General features: G+C 38.8%; 1 protein-coding gene across 1 annotated transcript in view; it reads left to right on the top strand.

Annotated features, from left to right (window-relative positions):
• Window positions 1-18,941, top strand: part of CPQ (carboxypeptidase Q) — a 463,854-nt gene that overhangs the window by 322,340 nt on the left and 122,573 nt on the right. The window lies entirely within an intron of this gene.

The raw sequence follows: 18,941 nt of genomic DNA on the forward strand, positions 1-18,941 counted from the left end.
ATACACAGAAATTGCTTGAAATGGATTAAAGACTTGAATATAAGCTCTGAAACCATAAAACTCCTAGAAGAAAACATAAGTGGTAAGCTTCTTGACATACGTCTTGGCAACCATTTTTGGAATCTGACACCAAAAGCAAAAGCAACAAAAGCAAAAATAAACAAGTGGGGCTATACCAAACTAAAAAGCTTCTGCACAGCAAAGGAAACCATCAACAAAATGAAAAGGCAGCCTACTGAATGGGTGAAAATATTTGTAAATCATATATCTGATAGGGGGCTAATATCCAAAATATATAAAGCACTCATACAGCTCAATAGCAAAAAAGCGAACAATCCAATTAAAAAATGGGCAGAAAATCTGAATAGACTTTTTTTGTGAAGAAGACATACACATTGCCAACAGGTACATGAAAAGATACTCTACACTGTTAATCATCAAGGAAATACAAATCAAAACTCCAATGAGATATCACCTCACACCTATTAGAATGTCTATTATCAAAAAGACTAGAAATGACAAGTGTTGGCAAGGATGTGGAGAAAAGGAAACCCTCATGCACTGCTGTGGTAATGTAAATTGGTACAAGCCACTATGGAAAATGGTATGGAGGTTCTGCAAAAAATTAAAACTAGAACTGCCATATGATCCAGCAGTTCCACTTCTGGGTATTTATCCAAAGACAATGAAAACACTAACTTGAAAATATATATGCACCCCCTGTCCACACAGCTTTATTTACAATTGCCAATATATGGAAACAACCTAAGTGTTCACTGATGTATGAATAAAGAAACTGTCACACACACACACACACACACACACGCGCGCGCAGTGGAATACTATCCAGTCATAAAATAGAATGAAATCTTGCTGTTTGCAGCAACATGGATGGACCTTGAGGGCATTATGCTAAGTGAAATAAGTCAGACAAAGAAAGATAAATACCATAACCTCTCTTATATGTGGAATATAAAAATAAATAAATAAATGAACAAGCGCTTAAAAATAGTAAATGCAGGGGAAGCTGATTTATGTGGGGGAAATAATGCATACAGTTTGGATAAATTACTAAAAGTGTAAATACAGGAAAAGCCAATTTAAGTGGGGGGGAAATAATACATTCAGTTTGATTATGTTGAGTTTGAGGGGCCTGTGGGGTATCCAAATAACAGTGTCTAATAGGCAGCTGAATATCTAAATCTGGGGCTCAGATAGAGTTCTGAGTTGAAATCTAGATTTGTGAGTTTTTAGGATCTTAGATAGTGGTTGGAACCAGGGAAATATGGGAGATCAAATAGAGTATTCAGAATGAGAAAAGAAAGGGCCATTACTTGGTATCTAGGGTAGGCCAGTATTTGAAGGTCAGAGGATAAAAGCCCTTGAAAAAGACAAGAAGGAATACAGCCAGATATGTAGAAGAGAACCAGCGAGAGGCGTGAAGGAAGAGCAGCGTGGGCGACAGTGTTAAGTGCCAAGCGCAACTCAAGAAGATAAGAACAGAAATGAGTTCCATGAATCCAGAAAGTGGGGGCTATTGGTGATTTTAGAAAAAATAAATTCAATGGAGTAGGGAAAGTGGAAGTCTGATCACAAAGAGTAGAGGTGAGAATGAGAAGAGGATGTGGAGGTAATGATGCATTAATCTTTGCTTCAGGTCACTTGACTTTGAAGAAAAGAAAGGGTCAGCTGGTGGCTGGGGCCTCTTTAAAAACAGGGCCTATGGGATCATTTGGTCCCAGAGCTACACAAAGGATTTGCAGACCAGGAAATGTTTTAAATTACATGACCTTCAAAGTTCTTTCCATCTCAAAGTGTTTATTACTCCGTGATTCTCTACTTACTAAGTTCCCAGGTTCAGTTTTTATTTTCACAAGGTGATACCTGTAGACAAGGCATAAAATCTGTCTTATCCTAACAAATTTAAGTTAGAATTTAATTTGATCTTATGAGTCTTTTGGGATATATATCTTAGAGTTCAAACAAGTATCCATACCTAGTATATTTATGAATAGAGTTCTCAATTTTTTAGTATCACATTATTTAATTCCTTCACAATCTACTCTTTGTTTCCTCTTTTCAACCAGTTGCTTATGCTTATTTTGCAGTTTATCTTTTTGACCATTATTTTTCATGCCCATGTTTCCAGCTTTTTGCAAAGAATAATTATTAAATCATTAAGTCATAACATTGGATGAGGTTTACTGAATGATAATTCTTTTCAAAGACTTTAATATTTTCCCCCAGAGCCTTAGTTGGTTTATTGACTAGAGTAAAGCAGTTAGTTTGCTACTAGTGGAATAAGGTAGACTAAGCATCTGGAAATATTCTACCAGGAGGAGCCAATGGCCTTGTTTTTTAAAGGTCCCAGGTCTCCCGTCACTCACCTCCAGTCTTGTTAGGGCATAAGAGAATCAGAATTTATGGCTGCGTCATTATTCAGGACTGCTGCCTTTTATCTGAGATCTTCTGTTTGGAAAGTCTCTTCAAATGTTTTCTTAGCCTCAAGGGAAAAGTTTCTCCCAGAGATACCTCAGTTTTGATCAAGAGCATTCAGAAATCCCCTTTTAGTTTTTTCTCTACCAATTAAGTTCCTCTTAAACTCATAAACGTGGTTCCACTCTTTTACTAGAAAGCTCACGTTAGCTAGAAGAGTCAAAGTTGCTCGTATGGACAGACCCTAGAGAGCTAGGAAAAGGTTATTTTCCTCCAGAGAGTTAAAGACATGTAATTTAATTTTCCTCCGGTTTGGAACAAGCTCATATTTTTGCTGACTTTATATATAATGTAGCCTATCCTTTTCAGTTACGGATTGGTCTCTGTTGTTCCCATTTAATTAGAAATTTCCAAATTGTTGCTATCATTTTCTTTTCATGCAGGTGTATAATGCCTTTTTATAATTATGGTATTAAAATATTCTATTTAACTCGAAACAACACTAGTTGAAAGACGCATCTTTTGCTGTACGAGATTTTCATGAGGAAAAATAAAGCCTTCTCAGTGAATGTATACCTTGATCATAATTCTAATTCCCAAAATTTAAATGTTAAAAAATATGCTCTTGTAATTGAAGAGTTATGGTATTAATGATCATTTCACTTGACTGAGCCTTTCCATTTGTGGGATTCATCATTACTTACTATTCATCCATCTACTCTTCATGCATCTATTCGACCCACAGTTATTGAGAGCAATGGTTAAGTCTTAAGCTCTGGCTAGGCAATGAACAATGAATACTACCTCAGGAAAGTTAGCTTTTTGAATTTGTAAAGCAAGTGATTTATCATATGTCTTAGCTATTGTATTTCTTAAAAGTGTATTCAACACTTTTCTCTCAATATTTTAAAATCCAGCTTAAGAAAAATGGAAATTATATGGTGGCTTTCTCACATAATCTCCATTGCCTCCATTTGTCTGCTTATGCCATTCCCTCAATCGTACATTCCCTTACATTGTCTAGCAACCTGAGTTTATATCCATGTACAGCATGCTGTGCTACCCCAGTCATCATAGGGTGGCATGATTATGGTGGAAAGACTTGAAGATAAGAAACAAGTGTGTCTAAAATCTTCAAAAAATTAAAGAATGAATATCATCCATTAAAAAAAAGAACAAGAGTTTATGAAATAACAACTAAATGGTAGAAACTAGGATGAAACTAGAATGTCCAGACACAAAACAGAGCCAATTATAATTATTGGAAATAAAAATGTATAGTCATTCAGATTTTTTCTTTAAAAAATCTCAACAGAAGGAATAAATAGTCAAAGAGAGGATGCTGTCAGAGAGAGACTTTATGAATTGGAACACGTAAATTAGAAAATTACCAAACTGCATAAAAGAAAGAAAATTAGAATTGAAAATATTAAAGATTTTGAAATATAACAAATACTCCCAGTAGGAGAGAACAGAGAGAAAATTGCTGAATATTTTCCAGAAATAAGGCAAGACATGAGTATTCATATTCACAAAAGTTCAAAGAATGCCAAGCAATATTACATTTTAAAAACTTATGTTTACATTATAATGAAGCTAAAGAATATCAAGGGCAAAATGTTTGCTTTTTTGAATGGGGAGATGTGAGATAATTCTGAAGCTTTCCTTGTTACTAGAGGTATATTCTTGCATTGTCTTATGATAAAGCTTTCTTCTATATTTAGTTTGCTTGCCATCATGTACTCATTGTACTGTCCTCCAGCTCATTTTACTTTGCTGCTGTTCTTTGCTGTTTATTGGACAACCCAAAAACTATATTTATTAAGAAACTTTCAATAGGTAATAAATAAGAATAGTCTATGGAATAAAGGATTGGCTTGAAAGCAGCACATAATCATACTAGAATAACAATAGCTTATATTTATAGAAAGTTTACTATTTATGGGACACTTTCGTAAGATTTTTCTCATATGATCTTCACAATAGCCACATGAGGCTAGTACTACTGTATCATCTTCATTTTCCAGATGCGGACCCTGAGGCAATAGTTAGAGAAGCTGAGTCACTTGCCTACAGTCATGCAGCTTTAGCTAGTATGGTCAGTGGTGCAACCTAGATTTTAACAAAGTCAGTCTAATTCTAAGCCCAGATTCTTTTATGGAAAATATGAGCCTTTAGGAAAACTATGGGCTGTCTTTCTCAGCAGCCTTTCTCCTGTGGGGTTGTATTCTAGAACGTTGACATTGATGGAATTCTGATCCCTAGACAAGTGATTGGTTGTTTTATAATAGTTCATTTTTTCAGATCCACATGTGGCCAAGATCATCCAGGCTACATAGTCATAAGTACTGTCCTAGCCGGTCTAGTTACCCCTATCATATGTATTTCTGGGGAACCCTTTAGGCTCGTGAGGAATACAAATTACTTGCCTTTTGTTGAGCCCTAAGAATTTTCTGTTGCCAGAACTTGAAAGCCTTCCCAAACTGCCCAGTAGATTCTAACAGAGAGGCATTTCCTCTCTACTCTCTTATCTTTCTCTTGAAAGCAGATGCTGGTTCTACTTCTGAGTTTTATAAGGTTTGGATGAGAAAACAAGTTGAGTTTTCCATTCAGGTTGTAAGAGAGGCAGCCACAGAAGACCAGCAAGCCTAGGAATCATTAATGAGCCGAAGAATTGACTGGTCTTATAGTTTACAGGTCTGACGTTGATTCCCTGTTCTGCAAGCTAAAAGCTCTATGATTGTGGACACCTCAATGAAATTCTCTTATCTTAGCTATTGTATCAGTAAAATTAATATAATCATAGGCACCAAGTTTTTGGAAGGATCAACTGAGAAAACTAATGTTAAAATCTTTTGAACCACCTCAGAGCACTGTATGCAGTTTAGTTGTTATTAACCTGAAGTTTTTGTTTTAGATGAATATAATTGGTCTGCAATTCTTTGACTTTACTTTCTAGGACTCTACCCACTATCTATACTTATACACACCTATATACCCCTCTTGAAGGCTGAGAGCCTTGGCCTCTTCTTCAGCAGTAACCAGCTTTGCTGCACTTTGAGGCCCCATCACTAGATTCCCACTGTTGGGTTACCTGTCTTTCATATCCCTGGTGGCGTGGGCTACATAACTCAATCTGCAGTCATCTACATGCTTTGCCAAGTGAATTTGATGACTAAAGGATTTGGTAAGGACCTGAGATAAGCCTGGATACATACTGACAACTTCTGCTTGGTAGGGGCCTTTATTCCTCACTATGCCAAACCAAGGGGGGGAAATAATTCTCATTGTTAGAGGGGACATTCATGGAGCATCTCCCTTAAATCTTATCACTCTGTGAGATACTATTATGTTATTTTGTTGATGATCATTAGCACTGTTATCTAGGATATATGCACCTGTCTTTATCACTCAGACTTCGGAAGGAATTTTGGTATGTGTTGCGCAGTATTGAATTTATAATGTTAGAGATAGAATTACATTTTGGATTTAACTATCCTGACATCTTTTTCTTTAATTCTCCTAATTCATTTTTATTAGGTGATATCCAAAGCCATCCTTTGAAATGTTAGCAGGAAGACTGAGTATTAAGAAGGACAGATAGTGAAATCACAGAACTTAATTCAAAATACATGAAAGAATTCCAATGAAATTATAGCCAATAATATCCTTAATACGTAAAGCATTCAAACAAATCAGTAAGAAAGAAGTCCTAGGACTGCAATAAATAAATGAGCAAAGGACCACAATATATAATTTGCAAAAAAGGTTAAAGTGTTAAATCTCAGTAGCAATCAAATACATGTAATTCAAGATAATGAAATAACATTTTTTTTGGTTTCTTTTTGTTTTTTTTGTTTGTTTGTTTGTTCTGTGGTACGCGGGCCTCTCACTGTTGTGGCCTCTCCCGTTGCAGAGCACAGGCTCCAGACGCGCAGGCTCAGTGGCCATGGCTTACGGGCCCAGCCGCTCTGTGGCATGTGGGATCCTCCCGGACCGGGGCGCGAACCCGTGTCCCCTGCATTGGCAGGCGGACTCTCAACCACTGTGCCACCAGGGAAGCCTTTTTTTGTTTTTGTTTTTGTTTTTTTTACTTTTTAAATTAGTGATTTTACAAGAAGAATACTGGTAAGAGCACAACAAAAAGGCATTTTTATACACTGTTTATAGGAATATAACCTGATACCAACTGTTTGGACAGCAATTCAGCAGTATATATCATAGAGGTAAAATTACCCTTTGGCTAATTCATAATCTATCCTCAAAAAAAGGCAAATACCTGAAAAAGCTTTATGTTCAAAGATAGTCATTACAATATTATGTATAATATTAAAGTTGGAAATAAATGAAAAGTATAACAAGTGAAGAACAGTTAACTTATGCTTCATCCTTATAATGAAATATTTTGAAATAGAAATAGCAATTTAGAGAGACTATGAAATAACACAGATAAACATCCAGGTTGTAATGTAAAATGAAAAATGTACATGTGTAATGGATCAACTTAAAGCAATTTAAAAGCATTGTGAAAGAATTGAAGGAAAATACCAAAATGTTAACAAAGATTATCTCTTGTTAATAGAGCTGCGACTATTTTTTTCCACATTTTCCAAACTTTCCATGATTAATGTAATTTCTTCTATTTTAAGGGAAAAAGGAAGTTTATTTTTTAAAAGAGAAAAAATACAATCAAAACAATTTCTGTGGTGCTGGGGAAAGGATATCCGCAAACGTGGTTTGAATGGGAAGGCTTGTGATTTTTTTTCTCTATAGCAACTGAGCATTTATGATCATTTCATGGGATTAATTTAAAATCCATTTTGAATAGCCAGCAAACACAAGCTCTCCTAAGCTTACACTTAAAAGTGTGAAGAAGATAGCGAGAGAGAAAAGTTTCATCATAGCTTAGATCCTAAACTAAGCTAAGCAGCTTTTTGATGCTTATGCAAAGTACATTTGTTGCCTTCTAAATATTTGTCCTATTTGAAAAATTCCAGCTCTGATTTCTTAGACCAAATTGCAGTTCCGCCAAATGTAGCTGCTTCTACCCTATAGGAGTTGGTTATGGCCGTGTCTCTCCCTTTCTTAGAACCCATAGGAACAAACAATAAAAAGTAATAAAAACAAAATAGTTATTAAAATGTAAATAGCATGGCTGGATCCCTGACATGTGATGCCGGCAACCTCGCTGGCAGCCCGGGAGGACCCAGGCGCACAGGGGTCCGACTTATCTGGAAGCTGACAGGCTCTGAAGGGAGCCTTTTGTTACCTGACCTCTGTGGCAGGTTGCTGGCTCATTCTCCTGCATGGAATAGTTGAAGCTTGTCTTTCAACTAAATAGAGTACATGGGGGCAGAGATGCTTTTTTCTTTCGGCAACCTAAGTATATTGGAAAAAAAAAAAGCCACTGCAAAATAGCAGGAAAGCATGAAATATGCTTTATGAAGAAACATAAAAGAAAACCAGAGCAAAGCTTATTCAGCCTTGGTCATTAAAAAGCACACTTCTGCTCCCAATCCTGTCTCCTACCCCCACCAGAGTTCGTTTGTTCAAAGAGTTTCTTCTGTAGAACACCAGATGCGCCCCAAGTATACTGAAGTCTGTAACAGCTGGTTCTAGAATGAGAGGGGCTTCTCTTGAGAGAGACAGAATCTTCTATTTCATTGGGAGTTTTACACAACAGTTTTCTGTGTGGCTTAATTTTTGGCATCCAACTGTTTTGACAGAAGCTGTGTCGTGTTTTTTCAGCCAGATCTCTGAGAGCTAGTGTCTTCCCACGATGCCCCTGGCCGCTGATGAAAGCAGGCCCACCCTGCAGAAATGCCACAGGTACTGCCTGGGATAAAATGACACACGAATGCCTCTGAGAACTTGCTTGCCTCCTGACTCTTATTTTCCATAAAGAGGCTGTTTTCAAAACCGACAGTGTCTGTAGCCTGATTGTGGAAGACAATGATTAACATACCAAAATGGGCGTCATCATGGGGCTATTTGACACTGTCCTTAGAAAAATCCTTTACCTGCAAAGCAAAGAACTATTTCTAAATGACAAATGTGTATACATTTTCAAAGTGGCTTGCGATTTCTCCGGCAGCCAGAACAGAGTTATGCTTTACAGTCTAAGGTGACCTAATTCTTGAGATAAACTCCATTCTGAGCAATGGCATGTAGTTTCTAGATGGGAGGAGAAATTGTTATTGCTTATAATAAAGAACAGGCTGTTTTTCTTACTTGAGAACCTCAGGGGGATGAAGCAAGTTTTAATACTATAAAGAAGTGGGCTGCGAAACACTGGGATAAGTCTTGTTTATTTAAAATTTAATGCCCGTAGTCTGTTAGGTGCTGGAGAGATTCACTTTGGTGCTATTATTTAATGCTGGAACAGTAAAACAGTCTGACTTAGATTAGGCAGTTGACTCAAAGTAATCCAGCTTCAAGGCTCAAAAATGAATAAATCGACATGGTTATCACACAGAGCGCTTGAACATATGTGTGGCTGGGCGCTGGAGCAGTGAGCCGTCCTCCCTCCTTAGGTCCTTGTGAAGTCCAGACCTTGAGGAAGTGGCCTGACATCTCTATTTTTTTTAAAAGCTCTTCAATGCCAGTTGTCATTTGAAGAATTTAAAGACAAAATTACTTGCCCAGAACGAGTTGATGCTTTGTGCCATTGATTCCCCAGTACGCAAAAGTAGATTTAAGCAACATGGTAGTGAGTCAGGCCAAGGAGAAATGGGAAGCTGGATCGATAGCCCAGTAGATCCTGAAATACTATGTTGATTTATGCTTGGAAATTTTAGACTGTCTGCTTATGCAAAATGTGTACAAATGTACCTTCAACTTGCAGCCAGTGTGGGCCTAGTGCCGACAGAATAGCTCCTCCCCTGGACTGGGTTCCTCACTCTTCAGTTTTGTGACTGGCTGAGCACATATTTTTCTTATTGGAGTCTTGTGAGTGTGTATCAATGATAGCATGTTCTTGTCTTCATCAGATGCCTGTGCTACCTCCCTCAGGACTAATCCCCATGTGAGTCAGCCCCAGCCCACCAGGCTCACTGAAGGGCCCCCATACAGACTTCAACCATGGGCTTTGGGATCAGAAGGGCCTGGGTTCAAGTCCTGCTTCTGCCATTATTGTATATGTGACCACAAGTGAGTTGCTTCCTTCACCTCCCTAAGCCTCAGTTTCCTGATCTATAAAATAGGAAAAATAATACCTGCATCCTTGTGTTCCTGTGAGGATCAGTTGAGAAAAATTAAAGGAACTAAAGCCACATAAAGTGCTTATCAGACTGCCTTAGCACATCGTAGGCACTCAATAAATGCTAGCTTTCTCTTCACTTTTTAGTTTACCTCATTAGCAAACATCTCTATTCTCTAGTTAGTGTTCTCCTGTCCACATCAGGGTGAGCATGACACCATGGAAGTCTGCCTGGTTTGTATTTCAGGTGCACAGTGTGGTAATTTGATGTTTTTATAGAATACACTGCATACAGAGTTATTATAAAATATTGGCTCTATTCCCTGTGCTGTACATTACAGCCTCGTAACTTATTTACTTCTTCGCATGCTTACCTGGTCGGCTCTGAGGTCTAGGCTGTGGCCCTGGCTTTGGATCCCAGTCAGTCCTGTGCACAACATCTCTTTACAGTCCAGGGTGGAAGCCTCCTAGCCACCGCACACTGGCAGCCTCGCACAGCCAGCCGCTCGGGCCCCCGCAGATCAGCCCCTGGGCACTTGCTCCCCATGTGCACAAGCTCTGTACTGGCCTTCTAGCGACCACAGCACACCTTCCAAGGCCTCAGAGAGCCAGGCCAGATGGGCACCTGCATTTCTGGATTCTTGGAGTCTCTGTTTGACCAATTGCAGCATTCTTTCTACTTGGTCCAGACACTTTCCACCTCATCTCCTCCACGTCACATCTGATTTTTCCTTATCATAGAGGATGGATGCAGGGTCTTAGGAGGGAGCGTGGCTTGCTGACAGCTGCCCCAACCAGGGTGGTATTGGCAGAAGGGGCTGGGAGGGACAGAGTAGGGTGTCCACATCTTGAGTTTGTGGCAGTGCTGTTTATGGTCAGCAGTTTTAATTTAAGGAATTATTTATCTACTAGGGGAAAAAAAAAGATGTTCTTTATTCTATATAAAAAGAAACATGGGTTACCATCTGGTTTTTATCTTTTGAAATGGGACTTGAGAATGTCTATATCATATCTATATCTATATCTATAGCCTAGTCATTTCCTTTCTGGATTTTCTTAATTCTCGATTAGTTTTCTTTCTTCTCTTCTTTTATTCTTGTGTTCCTTCATTCATTCATATGTTCATCCATCCATTAAAGCAGGTGAGAGATCAGTCCCTGCTAAATTATAATAGAAGGTGAGGACTTTTCTCAGAGCGCCATGTGCAGTGTATAGTGGGGGAATAGGGATGGTGGTGGCTTAAAGCCTGCAGCTCACAATGTGATCTGTATAATTTCTGTGATTTCTGCAAGCAACAGGCTGGTAGTGTTTGATTTGCTGTTATGCTTTGTGTCTGCCTTTGTACCACTTCTTTTCTTCCCCACACTTTTCCATTTATCTCAGTCCTTGTTTTTCTGGGGAAGGTTGCACTGGAAACTTGAGGGGTTAGAAGGTGGGGACCTAATGGAAGTGAATAGAGAACTTGAAAACAGGCCTTGTTCTCCACCGTGATGATGCCTGTGACCTAACACTGATGACTCCATATATCGTATTGAAGTTCAGGCCACTGTGGTCTCCCTATGCCTTTAGTATTTGTCCTAAATGATTTTTGTCTTTCGTATGTCAGAGAATGTTCTCAATGTAAGGGAGCCTGGATCAGGGTTTCTAGTTGAGGAGGCCCAGATACTGGGTTCATATCCAGCCTCTAGCACTTATCAACTCTGCAACACAGTGCAAGTCACTTACATTCTTTTAGCCTTTGTTTCTTACCTGTAACTTGGGGATAACAGCCCCGGGTATTATAATACTCCCAGGTATTATAGGATTGCTGGGAAAATTAAGTGAGATAATGTCTGGAAAGAACTTAGCATGGTGTTTGGCACAGTGGTTAACACCCAGTAAATCCTGTCCTCCTCTCTCCCGCAGCCTCACCTCCCCACCAGCTGGCCAGCTGTCTCTAACACAGGAGCAGTGGAGCTGCAAATACTTTCACTATGATGGAATCACTCTACACCAATCCACTCCTTGACTGCCTTTTTGCCCTGCCTCCAGATCTTCCTAAACTCAATTGTCACTCTCCCACTGGTATCATCTTCTTCACAGAAACAGTGAAATCTTGATGTTTAAAAAATCATTTTTCCTTGAGAAGAAGTTAAAGCTCCTGCAATGTCCTTGTGAGTTTTTGTTTTCCAATAGGATATATTGTTGACAACAAAAATTAATATATTTACATTTGGAGCTGATTTTTCACAATAACCTTGACAGTAATATTTTCCAATTTTAGAAAAGCCCTCTGATTTCGGTCTGCAGAGAATGTATTTTGTTAATTTTTCTAAGCAGATGCTAGGCTTTTTTAGATCTTAGATTTCATTTCAATATTTGTGGAGCTCAGGTCCCCAAAATGCAAGTGACTCTTCAGCAACCCACACAGAAGATAAGGTATTCTCTTTCTCGGCCTCCTACTTATTTTGAGTTGGTGATGATTTTTGGACCTAACAGTTCAAGACTTTGGTTATTCCTGTTGCTATAAATCTGGATACTCAGTGTTGTTCAGCTTCTGCATGTCTTAGTGTCTGATTGCTTATCTCTATCAGCCTAGAAGATGTCCTGCTTTGCGTTGGTCCCCTGGTCCTCAACTCTACTGACCCAATACATTTACCCAACCGTCTATAGCCATATTCTTGCCCCTCTGTCTCTTGAAATTGGACAGTTTGAGATGGAATTTGAAGGCACTAATGTGGACCTCTGAGTAATGGGACAGATACATCAACTTTGTTAGAATGTATTCTCTAATGTGAGAGTTTCACCTAAAAAAAAGACAGAAGAAAGCAGAGGTTGCACAGGATGGGTCAGATCTTTCCATGCAGCTTATTGCTTGGGAAGGCAGTAGCCGGATGTGGTTAAGAGCAAGGATTGGGCATCAGACAGTCCCAAATTAGAATCCCAGCTCTGCCATTTACCAACTGTGTAGTACTGGGCAAGTGACTTAATTTCTGTATCTCTCAGTTTCATTATTTGTAAAAAAGGAAGGCACTATTACTTGCTTTGCAGGATTAAATGAAGTCATGTTTCTGAAATTATATGATACAGTGTCTGGAAACATCTCGGCACAGTGGCTGGCGTGGTACTGGTACTGAGTGCCCGTAAATCTTGGTCCCCTCTCCCCCCATCCTGTGCCGAATGTTGGCCATCTCTAAAATCACACTGGTGAAGCTGTGATTGCTTTTACTGCTACGTCACTGCTCTCCTCCAGTTCTTTTCTTCATTACCTTTCTGCCCTATCTCCCAGTTTTACCCTTGAACCTACTTAAGTCTGTCTCTGGTGTAGCCTCATTTCCCATCCAGAGCAATGATAACTTAATTTCTAAAAAATCAGTTTCCTTTAGATAAATTCAAAGTACCTACAACAATGATTATGATTAAAGGTGATGGCAATGATGATAAGAATAACGGGAATTTCTTATCCACTTTATCTTCTAGATTGTAAGTTTCAAAGAACGTGACTGTCTTTTTCAGCCCTAAACCCCTCACTCCTGGACCAGGAAGAGTTGTTGAATGAATGAGTCTGATATTTCAAGTAGCTTTGACTGTGCCATTTAATCTTCTTGATTTCTGCACAGTTAGTCCAAATGAGTATTTGTTGATTTGTATATTCACTTCTCCTATTACAGAACGTTCTTCCTTTATGGAATAGAATTCTTAAACGTATGCTTGTGTTGATACCTCCAAAGATGGACCATGCTGATGTGTTTTAATAAGCGTCATATGTGCATATTAAATATCAATAAGTTAGAACATGACAGGAAATAATGTTGTTGAAATGTCACGGTCTACACAGGGAAAAAGAACTCTAGTAGGTTGATTTTAAGGTTTGAGGACAGGGGGTCCTGGGAAAAGTTCTGAGAATGGAGGCATCACATTCCTTCCCACACTGAGCACATAACTCTGCATGGGTTTAGTTTCATTTCAGAAGTGAAGTATTCACAGACTCTGAACATGCCTTGTAAGCTTGGCCCTCGGAGGGCAGCAGTTAAACTTGGAGAGTCTTTCTAAGATGACAGTCTGCTGAAGTCTAAAGTAAACTTTTACAAGTGCCTATAAATACTTTAACAGACTATATAAAATTTCTCCCTTACCCTAATGGCTTTTATATGTAAGATGTGACATAATGACCTGGAAAAGCAAGAGGCCCATGGGGGGCTTCCCTGGTGGCGCAGTGGTTGACAGTCCACCTGACGATGCAGGAGACGCGGGTACGTGCCCCGGTCCGGGAGGATCCCACATGCCGCGGAGCGGCTGGGCCCGTGAGCCATGGCCACTGAGCCTGCACGTCCGGAGACTGTGCTCCGCAATGGGAGAGGCCACAACAGTGAGAGGCCTGCGTACCGCAAAAAAAAAAACGAAAAAAAAACAGCACTTGGAAGGGTTAACAGGAGCAGCTTAAAGATGGTGCCTTCATTATAAAACATCTATGCTTCATATCTGTTGTTTGATGTTGAAAAGGGATCCCAGAAATGTTCTCACCTCAGTTGCTTGTTGGAGATGCATTGCTTGTTGATAATCTCTGATTCAAGTACAAACACTTTTGTGCTCCCTCAAACAGCACCATCTTCACAAGAAGTGCAATTTAGAGGATCATATTGGTGAATGTGAATTTGCAAGAGAGGTCTTGATTTATCATCATTTCTTAAAAATTGCAGTATTTGTTTAACTTCCCCACTTGATGTTTTTGCAAGGTAGAACTCTTAACGGAAGTGTGATTCAGAGTTCAAATCTATCATTAAGCAGGCTTCTCTATTACCCCGTTGCAGATAAAAACACTCTAAATAACGATAGGGAAAAAGAAATAATATGTTTTAAAATTCCAGCTAGATCAAGCTTGTGATCCCTACATACTAACATTATCTTAGAAATATATTACTGAAAGAGCCCTACTATCAGGCATTTTAAATAAGAAAAACAAATTCACATATTTTAACTCTAGTCAAGCATCAGATACAAACTTAACATTTGTCTCAGTCAAGTTAAACTAGACTGCAGATTAAGTGTGCATGTGTGTGGCGTAATCATTTTGGCTGAAAGTGATTAGAATGTAGTATCGAAAAATAAATATAATGTATTGACAGACATAAAATTAAGGAGATAAGATTAAAAGTTCCACATTAAATAGAAGTGAATATTCTCATACACTGCTGGTGGGAATATATATTGATAAGCTTTTTTTAGGGCATTGGTGACATGTTTCAAGAGCCTTAGAAATGTTTATACTATTTAGACTCATTATTTCTACTTTTAAGAACTTGCCCTAAGGATAAAAACCTTAAATATCCAACAATAAGAGAATAGCTAAAAAAATTTAGAATCACTTTCTTAAAGATTATTGATTATTATTATAGATAGAGGCCACATATGCCATGATTTTTAAGTGGAAAATGTAGTATAAAATTATATATAAAAATCACTCTTTATATATGTATACAAATGCATGCATACAAAAATTATAAGGAAATAAAATATGCTTATAGGTTGTTTTTGTTTTCTAATTTTTTTATAGTTTTCCATTTTTTAAAGGATATATTGTTTAATAATCAGAAGAAATATTGAAGTAAAAAACTAAAGAGAAATGTCAGAGCTTAGAATGCAGATACCTATAATTTAATACAATTAGCTGTTGGAAAGATTTCTGTGACCATAATATATTTGTTTAATGACTTGATCAACAAGAGCCATTGATGTAATAATTTTGACTAGATCCGTCTGTGCTACAAAAGTAGGTAAATGTATTAACGACTGAAGCAAATGTAGAAGTTGAAGCACATCTAATTAACTAGGCCACTGGGCTTTGGTTTCACAAAAAGAGCATATCTTAACTTTCTGAACTGAGGAGTCACTGGTATGCTTTATTTATTTATTTATTTTTCATAACATCTTTATTGAAGTATAATTGCTTTACATTGTTGTGTTAATTGCTGCTGTATAACAAAGTGAATGAGCTATATGTATACATATATCCCCATATCCCCTCCCTCTTGTGTCTCCCTCCCACCCTCCCTATCCCACCCCTCTAGGTGGTCACAAAGCACCGAGCTGATCTCCCTGTGCTATGTGGCTGCTTCCCACTAGCTATCTGTTTTACATTTGGTAGTGTATATATGTCCACGCCACTCTCCGAAAAGGTAGTAGCTGTATTTATACTTATATAAATATATTTATTCACTCATTCATTCATCCAGTCAGTCAATAAACAGTTTTTCAGCACTTGTTATACATCAGGTACTGGACCAGGGTTATGAAAAAGAGAAACGAGTGTCTCAGAAAATTAGTGGTCTAGTGGGGAGATCAATGTGTAAATGTGGTTGAAAATGAACAGAGAGATCCATGTGAAGATCTAGAAGAACACTGAGAAAGAACAACCAACTTTTCCCTAGAGTTAGGGGAGCCTTCCCAGATAAAGTAATGTTAGTGATGGGCTTTGTCGAATGAATAGGAGTTTGCCAGATGGAAAAGTTGAAGGGGCATTCTAGATAGGAAGAAGAGCATCTACAAAGGACCAGAAATCTGAGATATCATGGCATCTCAGGTCAGGGATTGGTAGGAAATGTGATGTGGCTGGAGCTTAGGATGAGAGGTAGAAGCAGGATGATAAGGGTGGAAAACTGGGTTAGGGCCAGAAATGACCTTCACACCCATGGTAGTCACAGCATTTCTACTTCAGCAATGATTAATAGTGATTTTCCTGGCTAATAGAATCCTAATCATTATAATGAGGTAGGACTGTTCACTTTGAATTATGGAAATTATAACTGTTATGACCTGCTCCACAAACACAGGTTATAAATATGATCACATCCTTCAGTCTCCTTTATAGGGAATCGTCCAAGCCTCTATAGGCCTTATTAGCAGGAAGTCTGTTATCTCCTCCTGAGGTCTCTGGGACTTAACTCAGGGCAAATGGGTCAGTCCGCCTCCAGAAACCTGTGGCTGGATCCACCTGTGACTACTACTCCTGGCTGCTGCACGGCACTGTTTGCAGCCCTAAGTTACAGTGGTGCCCATTTTGGGGAGCAAGGTTACAACTCCCTTTGTTGATATTCCCATCCTCAGTTCTCTAAATAGTAACCTCTGTTAGGGTTGCTGGATCTGAAGGAGCTTCTGGACTTGGCCACATGCTAGACTACAATTAGCCCTTCCCCTGAATCTTAGGCCACTGTGTTGAGCCCAGGTCAATAACCCAGACCCCTTTCTTCAAGATCACTTTATTTTAGTGGTTTCCAGGACCTTTCCTGCCCCGGGACTTTAGTCATTGTCACCCTGACCCAACATTTCTCTCATCCCCAGTCTTCTATCTAAGGAAGCAGGGGTGAGGACACTGGGCTTTCCTCCCAGAAGACCCTGGGCTCCTCTTTTTTTGTTTGTTTGTTTGTTTTTTTGCGGTACGCGGGCCTCTCACTGTTGTGGCCTCTCCCATTGCAGAGCACAGGCTCCAGATGCACAGGCTCAGTGGCCATGGCTCACGGGCCCAGCCGCTCTGTGGCATGTGGGATCTTCCCGTGTCCCCTGCATCAGCAGGCAGACTCTCAACCACTGCGCCACCAGGGAAGCCCCCCGGGCTCCTCTTACACTCTGATTTATCTCCTTCCCAGTGTCCAGGTTGTTCCTCCAGATAGCTCAAGGGGAAGCAGCTAGCAAGATGGAGTTTTAAAAAGCTTGTTGCCCTGTCCCAATGCCCCCCAAAACTGTCTAATTGCTTTATATTTACATGGCTAAGAAAGATACAAGTGATTCTTCCAAGAACAAAAGATCTTCCTCCAAGTGATTTTCTGTTCCTGCCTATAAAGAGTAGTAGTTGTAATTTACTTCACTAAAATAATGAATCTTTGTGTAACCATGCCCCCTGTTTTAAAAAAATCAGTGATAATGTGCGTATATATTATATAATGAATTATGTAACTTGTCCAAGGTGGAAATAGGTCTCAACCCCAAAACCTGTATGCTTAACCACTATGCTTACTGCCTCATCTCATTCAGTTTATATACTAATATGTCATGATTTATTCTTTAATTCAGATACTGCACCTATACTAGTCAAGTTTATTGCAGTATTAGACATCTCTAAATGCAGCGCTCTTTTGAATTGTTGATAAAGGAGAGCTGGACAACAAGTGGGTTTATGAGCTAGCGCATATATGTGGAAACTGAGTATATTTACTGTAAGAGAAAATTGTGTTTTCTCTACAAAACTGGTGTCAGAACGGAGACGAGTACTTATACATAGTTCTGGCAGTACTGAAATGGAGTAGTAAACAGGCATTTGAGCTAATACACTTTGTTAACAAATAGTGTTCTTTAGAATTCATGATTTGGGAAATCTATCTACAAGGCTGGATTAATCTAAGTTTATTTTATTTTGGCCCACTCTTAGCGCAAGTGCAGGACAGTCAGTTGACCTTTTCAATTTATTGCTTTAACTCTCAGACTACTTATCTTTAAATTTGATAATAACAGAAAATAAACTCCAGCCAGATTGTTTTCACCTTTTCTCATAGGCACTATTTTCCCAATAGCATTATTACTCTCCTCAGTAAAATGAAAGTGAAATGCATGTGTCTTATTTCATAAACAAAGACAAGACTCTGACATATTATCTGTAGTTTATGTTCTTTTAGAGAAAAACTGTAATGCCATCAAAGTTTGTTGTGCTATCTGAAGTTCTTAATAAAAATTCCAGGAGGCCAAGAGATCTCTGGGCAGTTTCATTACATTTATGGGGGAACTAGTTGCCCATCTTCTGACAAAACCTCAATGAGACCTGACTCCTAGCCAGCTCAGCCGGGGTCTTCCCTCTCACCTCCAATTCTAAGGTTTACTTCATGTGCTTGCCTTAGGCTGGTGCTGTAAACCACTGAGCCAGGGCCACAGCTGTGAGCTAGGATTACTGTGGAGCTATTCATTTGCCCTAGTTTCACTACAAGATGAGATCCCTGCATTTGACCTTGTATCACTTTGTTGTGTTGCTGTCATTATTACTGTTTTATTATTGTTGTTGTTGTTATTTTTGTTACTTTATATACTTAAAATGCCTAGCTTTGAAACCAGTTTGGATTTGAGACACACAATACATTCTATTATTTTAAAATGATAAATGCAGACATCTCTGTATCAACTTTATTCAGTTTTCAGATTTATTAAGCTTTTTTTACTTTATCCAGAAACTAAAAATTCTGATTGGCCTTCAATTTTTAGAGTGAGGAAACAATTTCTATTTATTTGGATTTGAATATGCTCTATGTTGGAATGAGGGCCTACTCCGTGCTGAAAGAGGTTATGT

Source organism: Delphinus delphis, chromosome 17, assembly GCF_949987515.2.
Source record: "Delphinus delphis chromosome 17, mDelDel1.2, whole genome shotgun sequence".
Lineage (NCBI taxonomy): Eukaryota > Metazoa > Chordata > Mammalia > Artiodactyla > Delphinidae > Delphinus > Delphinus delphis.